Below are 12,399 nucleotides of genomic sequence, written 5' to 3'. Positions count from 1 at the left end.
TGAGCACTTCTTTAACCATGTTTGACCATAAGGTAATTTCTTAGCTTAGCCAGATTTAGAAACTGGCTAGAATGTCTCCCAAAGAGCATCCAATTAGTCGTGGATAACCTCTCGTGGTTTGATTCGTAATTGTTTGGTTCCGCCATTAATTCCAAGTGCAAAGGTCAGTGATTGAATCGTAAAATCAATACATTTTTCGGTTTTTGTTTGGTGTGAAAGTGTCGTTATTTCTTTTTGAATTTAGAAAAATGTTCATGGTAATTTACAAGTCAATTTGACTTGACAATTTAAATCAAATGGAATAACTGTCATTTATCAAACCACACAAAAAATAAACGTCATGAGGTGGGCCAAAAAAATACATGCAGCGTTTACAATGCTTAATCAAAGAAATGGCTTATTATTACAATTTGTGATGCGATCAAGAAAACACCTCAAATAAAGCCATAATCGTTACTACTCCCTTTCGTGATTCGTTACATTGACATTAACTATGAACCTTTATGGACGTCTGACATGTAAACGTAATTAATGGCAATTTGATTGAAATCTTTATTTGCCGATGGCACGCTACGGTTCAAAGGGCTTATTCGAATGGACATTTCATTTTGTGGCTATAATTGACTGATTCTTGGATAAAGCTTGAGGATCCAATGAGTTGTAATCACTCTTGATAAACATAATATTTATGTACTGATTGAAGAATGTATGATTTATCACTCTTGAGCAGGGTTGCCCAACCTTTTTGACCTGCGGGCCAGTTCTGATTTTTGTGAAGCAGTGGTGGGCCGGAACTAATATTTGATAAAAGTTGTAGACAAAACTGGCTGAATTGATTTTTGTTTGCCTTTTAATGATCGCTATACTGCCGTTCTACGCATAATTGTCCCATGTCATTTTTTGACGATTTTGACTTTTTAGCATTTTTGATTTTAGTTTAACGTATACTATTAAAAAAAAAAACGTTACTTAATCCACCTATAAGGTGGTTGGAGCCTTCCTCACATTATTGTTTGCGTTTTTTTTTTCTGTATACGTGTATGGGTTTATCAATCAACATTTGTTGTAATCAGGCTTGTCACAAATACAGTTTTTTTTGGCACATACCAAACACTCTAATATAACTTTTAAGAATAGCATTTTTACTTAAAACTAAACATGGTGCTGAAAATGAGTATCTTTTTAACCATTTTTCAACATAACTGTTCAAAATAATTGTGACTGTTAATAATAATTGGATAATGTTTTGAGTCTGTGTTTAAAAACAGTCAACAGATTATCACATTTGTTCACATTTTTCTTGGTAAAAATGATATTTTTTCGCAACAAATATAGCAAGACAATGTATTCTGTTCACTCCTAACGTAAATATCCACTGACGTGAACGAGATTCACTTTTTGCGTACAATCCTAACATTGGCCCAATCACATTATTTTGCTAGAGAATGAATTATAATTTCTTACAAGAAAATATCTGATGAGAATTATGCTTGGAAGTACTACAATAAAACAATCAAACTTGATGTTGTTTTAATGATTTCTTGCAAAAAAATGTTAATGGGCCGAAGCCAGAGTGTAACTACGCGTGGACACCGCTATTAAAACGAACAGACTCTTTGTTAACACTTAGGCTTTGACCCATTTACATTGTTTTGCTTGATTTTTCCGAAAAAATGACATCGTAAAATCATGCGTAGAACAACAGACCAACAGTTCCAAGTTTTGCTGGCAAAACGCACTTTGTCAAAATCACATCGATGATCCTCCCTGGTTAGGGTATCTAATTAAAACACTTCCCCCGCCGAGCCCTGATAAGCTTTGAACAATTTATTTACCTGAAACTTCTTATGGACTCCGACAGCTAGCGAAAGTAGAAAGCTTTACGTTCAACCATCAAAGACGTCGGAGACAGAAGTGACGGTCATCAGCAGAACATTTAGGCAAGAGCGAAACGCTTTGCCCTGATTAAGGAATCAGGATCCTTACTAATATTTTTCGCCTTCAGCATATCCTCGTACAAACTTGATCACCCCGTCTGCTGGTGGAGGATTAAAAGAAATCACTAAATGGACACCGGTGCCAATAAAATTCTTATCGTATCTTTTCGTTTTTAATCGGTTGCGCGATAAAAAGTCTGGAATTTTCTCAAGATTTGTTTTTGTTTATTTTTGTTGGTGAACAATGACAGTCGATGGTCGATCAATAGAGCTGTGCCGTTCTACTTTACACGCTCGTTCAAAATCACTATGTTTTCGTCAAAACAAAATCGACTCGTAAATGAGTAAATGAGGTATTTGTCAAATTTGAGTGGATTTCAATCAGATATGTTACGAAAGTCAGGGGATAGGGAAAGTGGTGAAAAATTACTACAGTTCGTGTTAGCGCGCATGTAAAAAGTAGCTTTTTATTTTACAAGTTTGGTTTTAAAAACTAGGAGAAATTTGCATATATTAGGATGGTTTAGAATAGAGTCCTTAAGCCCTTTGTATTTTTTTATGTACAACGATGAAAAACACGATAAATACCATTTTTGATCACTTTTTTCATTTTAAAGCAAAAAAAAAAAAAAAAATGACGAGACATTTCACGATGGATCAACTGTGGTCCCCTTACAAAGAACTGTCAAGTTGGATGCTTTCTGTCAAAAAGGGCTACGAACTTAATTTATTTCAATTAAATAAACAATCCATTTTCAATCCTTTGCGGTCGTACAAAGAGTCCTTGTACTCAGAAAAATAAGCTTTATCGTTGTAAACAATAAAATACACCAATGGTGTCCAAAAGCCTTACCTTAATTTTTATGTACAACGGTATAAAAACTCTTGAGACCTCGCTTGAAACCCATTTCTGATAATTTTTTTATTTCATTGCAAAAAAAAAATAAAAAAAAATGACAAGACAACATTTTACGATAAATCAACTATGGTTCTCTTGAAAAGAGCTGTCAAATAGGACCTTTTCTGTCAAGAAGGGCCACGAAGTTATGTTTTTTTTTTAAATTGATTTAAAAATCCATTACAAATCCTTTGTGGCCGTTCAAAAGGTCATAGTACTCAACAAAATAAGCTTTATCGTTGTAAACAACAAACAACAGTCGAGAACAGAACACTGATGAAGTCTGCAAGTATAGTAGACGAAATACGTATCTGTCAAGATATCAGTTAGAAAGACTTTTATTAAACATGTAATTAAACGTTAAAGTGATGATTTTTCTAGTGATATTTCAACATTAGCTGCCCGATGGAATCAATTGCTCAAATAAAATAACTGAAATAAAATTAAATTAGTTTGATTCTTCCTGACCGTTGGTTTAAAATCACTAGCGTGCCCAACTCCTCGAGGAAGGTGGGGCAATAATATGGACGTTTTCATAATTACGTCGTTTACGGACATCCCCTGAACAAATTTAGATCAAATTTATGTGGATGGTGGGGTAGTTGCCCCATGTTGCCCCACCCTGAGCACGCTAGTGTTTAAAATGAATTGAATACTTATTAAATGTCAATCAAAAAAAAAAACTTTAAGTTAGCTGTCACTGAACACCACAGCGTTGATATTCCAACATTAGGTGCTTGACGGAATTCAATACTGTTCCCCTAGTTGTCCCCTGAGATTAAATAAAAAAAAGAAGAAAAAAACTTAAAAAAGTTTTTATTTTTGTTATTTATGTTCGATGCGCATACGACATTTTCAAAAGCAACGCGCCAAAAATTAGGTTCGATCTTGGTTCGATTTTGACTTGGATGACAGTCGTGACGTAGCCGTGAGTTATCTACGTGCGCATGTATTGCATGTACGTACACGAAAAAGATTGAGGTTAAATTTTGTACTAGCCAGCAAAACAAATGGCGCGCTAGCGTGTGTTCGTTCAAAAATTACGTCCATGAATAGGGGGAGGGGGGCGGGGGTCTGAGGTTTGTGACAGCCCATGTTAAAGGTATAGGAAAAGTGCGTGACAGGGGGGAGGGGGGTGGGGGTCTGAAATCCCGAAAATCTCTGGACGTAATATTTGCACAAACCCTGTGCGTGAGCGTTCTAGCAGGATTCTAGCAGAGTTCTTACAGAGCTGGAAATTCTTGCTATAGCAGAAATGTTCAACCGTTCTAGCAGGATTCTGACAGAACCAGCTCTGCTAGAATATTTCGTGACTGGGCGATCTCACTCACACTTCGGTTTTGTCGGGGCTGGATCCTCGAGCTCGGAGCCAGCACCGGTCTGGAACCTTGCCTGGAACTTTGATTGAACACGCAGAAAAATATTTTGTAGAATCAGCCTGTACGAGATTTGATTCAACAAAATTTTTGTTAAATATAATCAACGCCGATTTTGCGTTGAAACAAACCTTGATTTTCTCAAAAAAAAAAAAATATGCAATGTCGCAAACCGGCTAAAAGTGAAACCACTCAACTTTGAGATGAGCAACTTGATCTCAATTTTGAGATCCAGAAGGCGATCTCAACGTTGAGATGGATTGGGTAGGGGGGAAATCGCCGGGAATGCGGAAATCGGTTCCGGAAGGACTTTTTCTGATCAAATAATGTAGAATAAATGAAAATCGAAAAGTTTTCTCTTTATTTGAAGCATTTTTACCATTTTACATGAAATAAATATTAAGTTACTGACAAATCTACAGCCGAGAGGACAAAGCGGACCCTAAGGAACAAGGTCGAATTGCCGGAACGCGGACAGCTGCCGAGAGGACGACCCTCCGGAATGGGGCCGCTGCTGGGACGCGCACAAACTACTGCCGGAAGAACGACCCTCCGGATCGTGGTCTAGTTGCCGAAACGCGGGCCGCTGCTGGGACGCATACTAACCACTACCGGGAGGATGAACTTCCCACCTTCTGGAACGCGGACGAGTTGCCGAAACACGGACTGGCTGGGACGCGGACAAACCGCTGCCGGGAGTACAAGCTGGAAACGGTAGAGGAAAAAAAAGACAGATAACATCTAAACCTAACCTCACTTTATAGAATAATACTCAAAACAATCTTTGCTGCCCAAAAAACTACTTTTTACTTATTTGTCTAAGAAGGAAAACTAATATAAACTTGCTCATCGCTTACCTGTACAAATTTTCATACTACTAATTCACGCAATTTCACAAATTTCTCTTATAAACAAGGACCAAACTTCCACGTGGTTTGATCTTGACAGCGACCACTGACAAACTGCAGAAGACTGATTGAAAACCGCTAACAGTCATCTCAACGCTGAGTTCGCTCTTGCCAACTCAAAATTGCGAATGTAAACAAAAGAAACTGATCGCAAAAATTGAGTTGGCAGAATCGATCTCGTTTTTGCGACGTTTTTCTCAAAAATTGAGATCGAATGGTTAGCGTGAAGAGTTTTTCGCAATTTAGACTTATTTGTCTTCCGATGCCGTGACCACCCGCTGGACCTGAACCGTGTTGGGCCGCTGCTGGTGCAGCCGGAGAACTTCCGGAACGGGCGGAAGGAGCGGATTTTGACGACGGAAAAAGCACTTCTGCCAGCCACACGCAAACCGACCGTCATCGGGGCAGAGGGTTCAATTTTGCTATTTTGCCCCTTTTCGCGTTTTGTTTGCGGAACGTCTGGGTCGTGTCGCAGGAGTACGATTCCGGAACCACATAGGACCAACATCGGCACCGAGCTGGGATTTCTTCCGACCGCTGGCGGGGCCTTGAACGCCGCTATGGACTACGACAAGACCGTAGAAGCAATGGATACGCAAGCTCTATAACAGTGGTAAACCCAGCGAACGGAGGTGGTGGCGAAGCAGTGACCGCTGGTCCCCAAACAGATGAACATGAACGATCAGGACAATCTGGACGACGTGGCAGACCCAGAGCAAACCAGTTGTCACCAAAAAACTAACCAAAAGCTTCAGCTGGGACGCGCTGGACTCGTTCATGCAGAATTTCTCCGCGTGCTGCTCGCCAAGCCGGAAAACAAAATGAAGGGCACCAGCCTGGAGAGAACCATCCCGTCGCACGGAAAAGTTCTACGACATCCAGCTGAACATCAAGGGCAAAAAGAACATCAACGAGTCCTTCAAGAATTACATCGCGACGGAAATCCTCAACGACGACAACAAGTAAGACGCGTTTGAGCACGGCCTGCAGAAGGCCGAGAAGGGCATCCTGTTCAGCAAGTTCCCGTCCGTACTGCACCTTATGCGCTTTCAGTAAGACCCCATTACGTACAGTTTCGTAAAGTTTAACGACCGGTTCGAGTTCGACGAGAAGATCAACCTGGACCCGTTCCTGGAGAAGCCCGAGGACACGTACATCCTGCACGCCGTGCTCGTACACTCCGGGGACAACCACGGCGGCCACTACGTGGTATACATCAACCGAAGAACGACGGCAAGTGGTGCAAGTTTGACGACGACGAGGTGTCGCGGTGCACTCGCAACGAGGCGATCGAGCAGAACTACGGCGGCCACGACAACGACCTGAACATCCGGCACAGCAGCAACGCGTACATGTTGGTGTACGTGCGCGAGTCCACGATTCACGAGGTGTTGGAAGATGTCAAAAGCACCGAAATTTCGGACGAGCTGCAGGAGCGGCTGGACGAGCAGTGCCGTCGTACTGAGCGCAACGAGGCGACCAACACGTGTTGATACACTAGGTCCAGCTGATACGACTACCAGGACCTGAAGCCGATCGAGCAGAACGTCCTGCTGATCTTCTTCAAATCGTACGATCCGGCTGAGATGCGCCTGAATTACTTCGGGCATGGCTTATTCAAGACGTTCCAGTTCCTGTCGGACGAGTATTTCCAGAGGAGTGTCCTTGGCGGGTCCGGGCGCGAGTCGGTTCTTGGACAGCTCGGATATTCTCAGCAACTTGGTCTCGTGGAACTCGATCACCTTGGCCGCTTCCGCCAGCAGGCTCGCCACGGTACCGTTCTTGTTCGGGTACAGAATGAGCTCCTTCTTCTGCTTTTTGTTTTCCAGCTCATTGATGCTGATCGATAGCTTCTGGTAGAACAGTTTCTTCACCGTCTTGGCCTTGGTCGTCCGCAAGCCTTGGCAATCTGCTCGTAGTTAGGCGGACCAGGTTTGAGCAGTAGCTTCGACGAGGATTTGGATGCGATTAGGCGGTTTCTGCCTGAGAAGCGGCAGGCCTTTCGATTTCAATTTTCCGATTCCGTGCGTTCTGGAATTTCTGGGGGTAATTGAAGCCCTAATCAACACGAAGCTAACGGAACTTCCGGTGGACCAGCGTATCACCATGCAGGTTGGCGTGGCCCGGCGCACAACAAGTACTTTGACAAGCGGAGGCACAACTACCAGCAAGCTTCCCTGCACCGTGCGGTACACGCGGTTCACTTGCACCTCGGGTTTGCTTTGCGCCTGCTTTGTTCGGTTTACACCCGTACCCGACTCACACGAACCGAGGGTATTTTGGTTCATCGTACCAGCGCACCACGACACTCTCGGTTCGCCGCGTCGGTTTTGTGTCTGGCACTCACCCATGGCATGAACCCAGTCTATGAGCCAAGGTGCTTCACTCGATACGAGCCGAGGTACGTGCCGTGGTACGCGCTGGCGGTACAAAATGGGTTCAATACCACGGCGCGTACCACGGCACGCTGGGTTCATGCCATGGGCGAGTGCCAGACACAAAACCGATGGGGCGAGCCGAGAGTGTCGTGGTGCGCTGGTACGATGTACCAAGATACCAATACACAAATGGGTTCAGGCACGTACCGAAGCTAGAAAACCAAACCCGCGGTGTGCGTTGGCACTGGCGCATGGGATGCTTGACTACCAGCTTAAAAAATTGCTCGAGCAGGGCCTTAATCCGGACGAGGTGGAAGCTAAGTGGAAGTTCGAACAGGAGCAGCGAAAGGTCGAGCGGAAAGATTGGCTGCGGAAGGAGACAAAATGCTGAAAGAACACGGCGAACGGTTCGGGATAGTGGTGAAAGTTTTCCTGGAGCAAAAGGCGTAAGTTTTGTCGAGGCGGAAAAGCCGGACGAGTTGGTGCTGAAGAAGATAGTGAAAAGCAAGGTTGTTGAAAAGCGCAAACTGAAGAAGGCTCAAAAATAAAATTTGAATTTGTTTCTCACAGCGAATTTATTCAATTTATTGCTCTGTAGCAGAATGTGCTTAATTTCCCGCATCTCTCAGGTGGACACGAACCGCGGGTTGGAATCCTCAGTTGCCTCAATGTACACTTCCTGTTCCGTTGCACCAGTCGTAAGCGCTCCACCTTCTCTCGCAGTTCGGCTTCTTCGGTGGGAGCGACACCTTAGCAAAGCAATCCACCTTAAAGACCCCCGAGTCTTTTGTGGTCTCTGTTGCAAGTTTCTGCTCATTTCTTGGCTTGCGAAGGTAATGTGTGGTGAGCCACCCAAAACCTTTTTTACGCAAATGGACTGACGTGATCAGGCAAATGCCACCGGGTCCGTCTGGGATTGAACCCAGGCCTTACTGGGGTGAGAGACTACCACGCTAACCACTTAAGACAAATTCCCTCCAAATCAAATATTTTTCGTATGGAGCATAAACAATCGCCGAACGTCGATGAACGCCGAGTCGCGGTCGTCGGTTGCCTCGCGGTGCCGATGTTTTTTTACCATTCCGGCGTGATTAGCGGAATTTTCACTTGCACAGTGCGGCTGCAAGTGCCGTAGCAGCTCGTTGCTCGTCTCGCCATCCTCGGACCTGTTCAAACACTGTACAGAAGATCTGGCGGGCTTCCAGGAACGTCTCACTCAGCAGTCCCAGAACCAAGGCCTTCCTGGTGGAAGAGGACGTTTAAAAAACAAGCCAGAGGCAAATTGGGTGGAGGAGGTATAACCAGCCACTATCACGGCCACCTCCATCACGACAACCGTTTCCACCAGAAGACTGTCTCGTGGTTAACCAATCCGGCGAGGACTCCCCTCGACCAGACATGCATTGGCACGCTCTGCACTGGCACTTCAGATTAGCACTTACCTCAAGTTCTACGCACACTGCGCATTGCACAGTGCTAGTGCTATTTTTTAGCACTCCCATATAGCACGCCCAAGACATTATACTAGTCTTGGTGGTTAATTTATTACTTTTCCATAAATTGGGATACTGTTTGCGTCCCCAAAGGCCACAAGCGTTGATCCATTCGCCCAAGTTCTGAAAATCTAACAAATGTTCAAGTTCCCTTGCCATTTTTAAAGACTTTTCTTTATGTTTTTTGAAGATTTTCTAAAAGAAAAAAAATGCGCTTTTATTACACTACAATGAAAAAAAGTTTACCTTGCTGAGAATAGAACCATGGACCTCTCACTTCCAAATCTAGAACGCAAGCACTGCACTAAACCTTCAGATAAAAATTGATGGAATTATTTGCGTGACGTTCCACTAGTCGACGTCACTCAATTCAAAATAAACAAATGAAAAAAGCGTCTTAGTTACCAGTTTCGTTGGAGTGCAAGGGCGAGTGCTATGATTGAAAGCGCAGTGCTATTCGTTAAAATAGCACGCGTGCTAGCCGCGCGCGGTGCCAATGCATGTCTGCCCTCGACACGTGGTCACCGTCATCATGGGCTTCACCTCGGTGCAACGGGAAATGATTTCTCGAACCGTGACCAACCTGCCGATGCTCTCCGCGTTTACCTCCCGGATCGAACCCACCTTCGACACGCTCGACACAGCTGGGCCGGAATCGTGTTCAAGACATCATCATTCGGATTGTGCGTCCGGGACTGTCCGATCAGTACAACCAGCGGTCTGATCCTTGCCAGTGACACTACCATCCTTACACTTACATCCTCGACGGATTAGTTCACCACCAGACGATCTTCCGTCGAGTTGGTCGAGACGTTAGTCGTGATGGAGGTGGCCTGGTTATACTTCCTCGACCCAGCTTATCTCTCGCTAGTTTTTTAAAACGTCTTCTTCCACCGGGTTGTTTCGCGAGGTCCAATTCCGGGTTCCTGGTACGCGTTATGAGGCACTTCAACAGGTTCTTTCGCTTGCCGCAAACGATGACGGAACGAACACACGATCGTTTACAAACATGGGAAGAAAACATTTTGTTTTGATGTTTTGAAGTTTACACGATAATCTGAAAAAAGTATACAGCAAACCATTCTCATCATTCCGATCATTGTGGAAAAAAATGGTAGATTTTGTATTCATATATTTTTTTCATTAGGTCCTTTTCGGTACTGGGACCTGGTGAGGACCGAGTCGGTTTTTGTCATTACAGTTTGCTTGATCGCAAGAGACGATTTTGACAAAAAATCTGCGTTGCGTAATAAAAAAAATGCTCCCTAGTTTGTTTTATTACGTATTTGGGTTTGATTAAAAAGTAATCTTCTTTGGGGTACTTTATTGAATACAAGGCACAGCTCTATTCATCGATCATCGACTTCCATTTCACATTTTTTTAGTTGGATCACCCTGTACATCCGAATTTGAAAACCAAAACAAAAGTAGTAAAAAAACGAGTGAGGTTATGTTATTCTTCTCAACTGATATTTAAGTGCTCATAACTTTGGATAGGTAAGTCTAATCACTTTTTTTTTCAATCCACCTGAAAGGTCTTCTCATGTGCTTTCTAAAAATATATAGTATGTGAAGGTTTCTTGAAAAAACCACCCTTTTTACCAAAATTTTATGTTTATATGAAACAGTTTTTTTAACATAACTTTAAAAATACTTAATCAAACTTATTGGTTTTAAATAGCAACGTAGGGGACGTTAAGACGGATCGATGAAACCCATTCCGGCCAAAATCGGTTGAACCTGTGACTAGATATTCCAGTGACATTGATTTGGTACACATGTCTACATACAGCCAAACACACAGACATTTGCTCAGCTGGTGATTCTGAGTCGATATGTACAAATGAAGGTAGGTCTAGGAGGTCTAATTAGAAAGTTCATTTTTCGAGTGATTTTATAGCCTTTCCTCAGTAAGGTGAGGAAGGCAAAACACATGAAATCTAGTACATTGTTCGGAAACTTATCAAAAACAACATCAAGTCTGTTTGTCCCATCGTAGAAACACAGAAATCGGTCGAAAAATTTCAATCGCAGTTTTCTCAGTTGCACTTTTTTGAACATGGGACAATTATGCGTAGAACGGCAGTATAGGGTCCAATAAGACCCTATTCAAAATTATTAAGTTAAGTGAAGTACTTTAAAAGTTATGCTTTAAATATTATTTTGTAGATACAAAAAAGGGAGATTTTTTTTGCATAACCTCAAAAGGCCGAGTCTTTTTGTTTACGTGCGAGAGTCGCGCCTGAGGCGGAACGCCCAGTTGCCGCATTGCATTGCTTCAAATGAGAGTCGGCATGTTTTTTGGGAATGTCTGTATCAGGCAAGGGGCTGGCAACTCTAATATTACTTAAGAATACTGAGTATACTAACGATATTCCAGTATACTTGTTAGTATACTAACCGAAAAGCAATAAACTGTTAGTTTATTAAGATACTCTCAGTATATTGGTTAGTATACTGGCGATATGTAAAGGAAATAATAAGTATACTGAGCAATTCTCAACGAAATCGATCTTTTTTCTTCAATTTTAATTTTTATATTTTTTTATCCGACTGAAACTTTTTTGGTGCCTTCGGTATGCCCAAAGAAGCCATTTTGCATCATTAGTTTGTCCATATAATTTTCCATACAAATTTGGCAGCTGTCCATACAAAAATGATGTATGAAAATTCAAAAATCTGTATCTTTTGAAGGAATTTTTTGATCAATTTGGTGTCTTGGGCAAAGTTGTAGGTATGGATACGGACTACACTGGAAAAAAATGATACACGGTAAAAAAAATTGGTGATTTTTTTTATTTAACTTTTTATCACTAAAACTTGATTTGCAAAAAAAAACTATTTTTAATTTTTTTAATTTTTTGATATGTTTTAGAGGACATAAAATGCCAACTTTTCAGAAATTTCCAGGTTGTGCAAAAAATCATTGACCGAGTTATGAATTTTTTAATCAATACTGATTTTTTCAAAAAATCGAAATTTTGATCGCAAAAATTTTTCAACTTCATTTTTCGATGTAAAATCGAATTTGCAATCAAAAAGTACTTTAGTGAAATTTTGATAAAGTGCACCGTTTTCAAGTTATAGCCATTTTTATGTAACTTTTTTCAAAATAGTCGCAGTTTTTAATTTTTGAAAATAGTGCACATGTTTGCCCACTTTTGAAAAAAATATTTTTGAAAAGCTGAGAAAATTCTCTATATTTTGCTTCTTCGGACTTTGATGATACGACCTTTAGTTGCTGAGATATTGCAATGCAAAGGTTTAAAAACAGGAAAATTGATGTTTTCTAAGTCTCACACAAACAGCCCACCATTTTTCAATGTCGATATCTCAGCAACTAATGGTCCGATTTACAATGTTAAAATATGAAACATTTGTGAAATTTTCCGATCTTTTCGAAAACAAT

The 12,399-nt window shown here is 41.9% G+C and overlaps 1 long non-coding RNA gene across 1 annotated transcript; it reads right to left on the bottom strand.

The window, feature by feature from the left end:
- Positions 1-4,549: 4,549 nt before the first annotated feature.
- On the bottom strand, positions 4,550-5,896 carry LOC120430406 (uncharacterized). Its single transcript, XR_005607611.2, has 2 exons — positions 5,069-5,896; positions 4,550-4,916 (listed from the first exon to the last, which is right to left on the bottom strand). It is a non-coding gene; the product is annotated as an uncharacterized LOC120430406 (long non-coding RNA).
- Between the last annotated feature and the right edge of the window lie 6,503 nt (positions 5,897-12,399).

This window comes from Culex pipiens, chromosome 3, assembly GCF_016801865.2.
Source record: "Culex pipiens pallens isolate TS chromosome 3, TS_CPP_V2, whole genome shotgun sequence".
NCBI lineage: Eukaryota > Metazoa > Arthropoda > Insecta > Diptera > Culicidae > Culex > Culex pipiens.
Note: the sequence above shows the minus strand (reverse complement) of the source record. Positions and strands in the feature narration are given on the sequence as shown.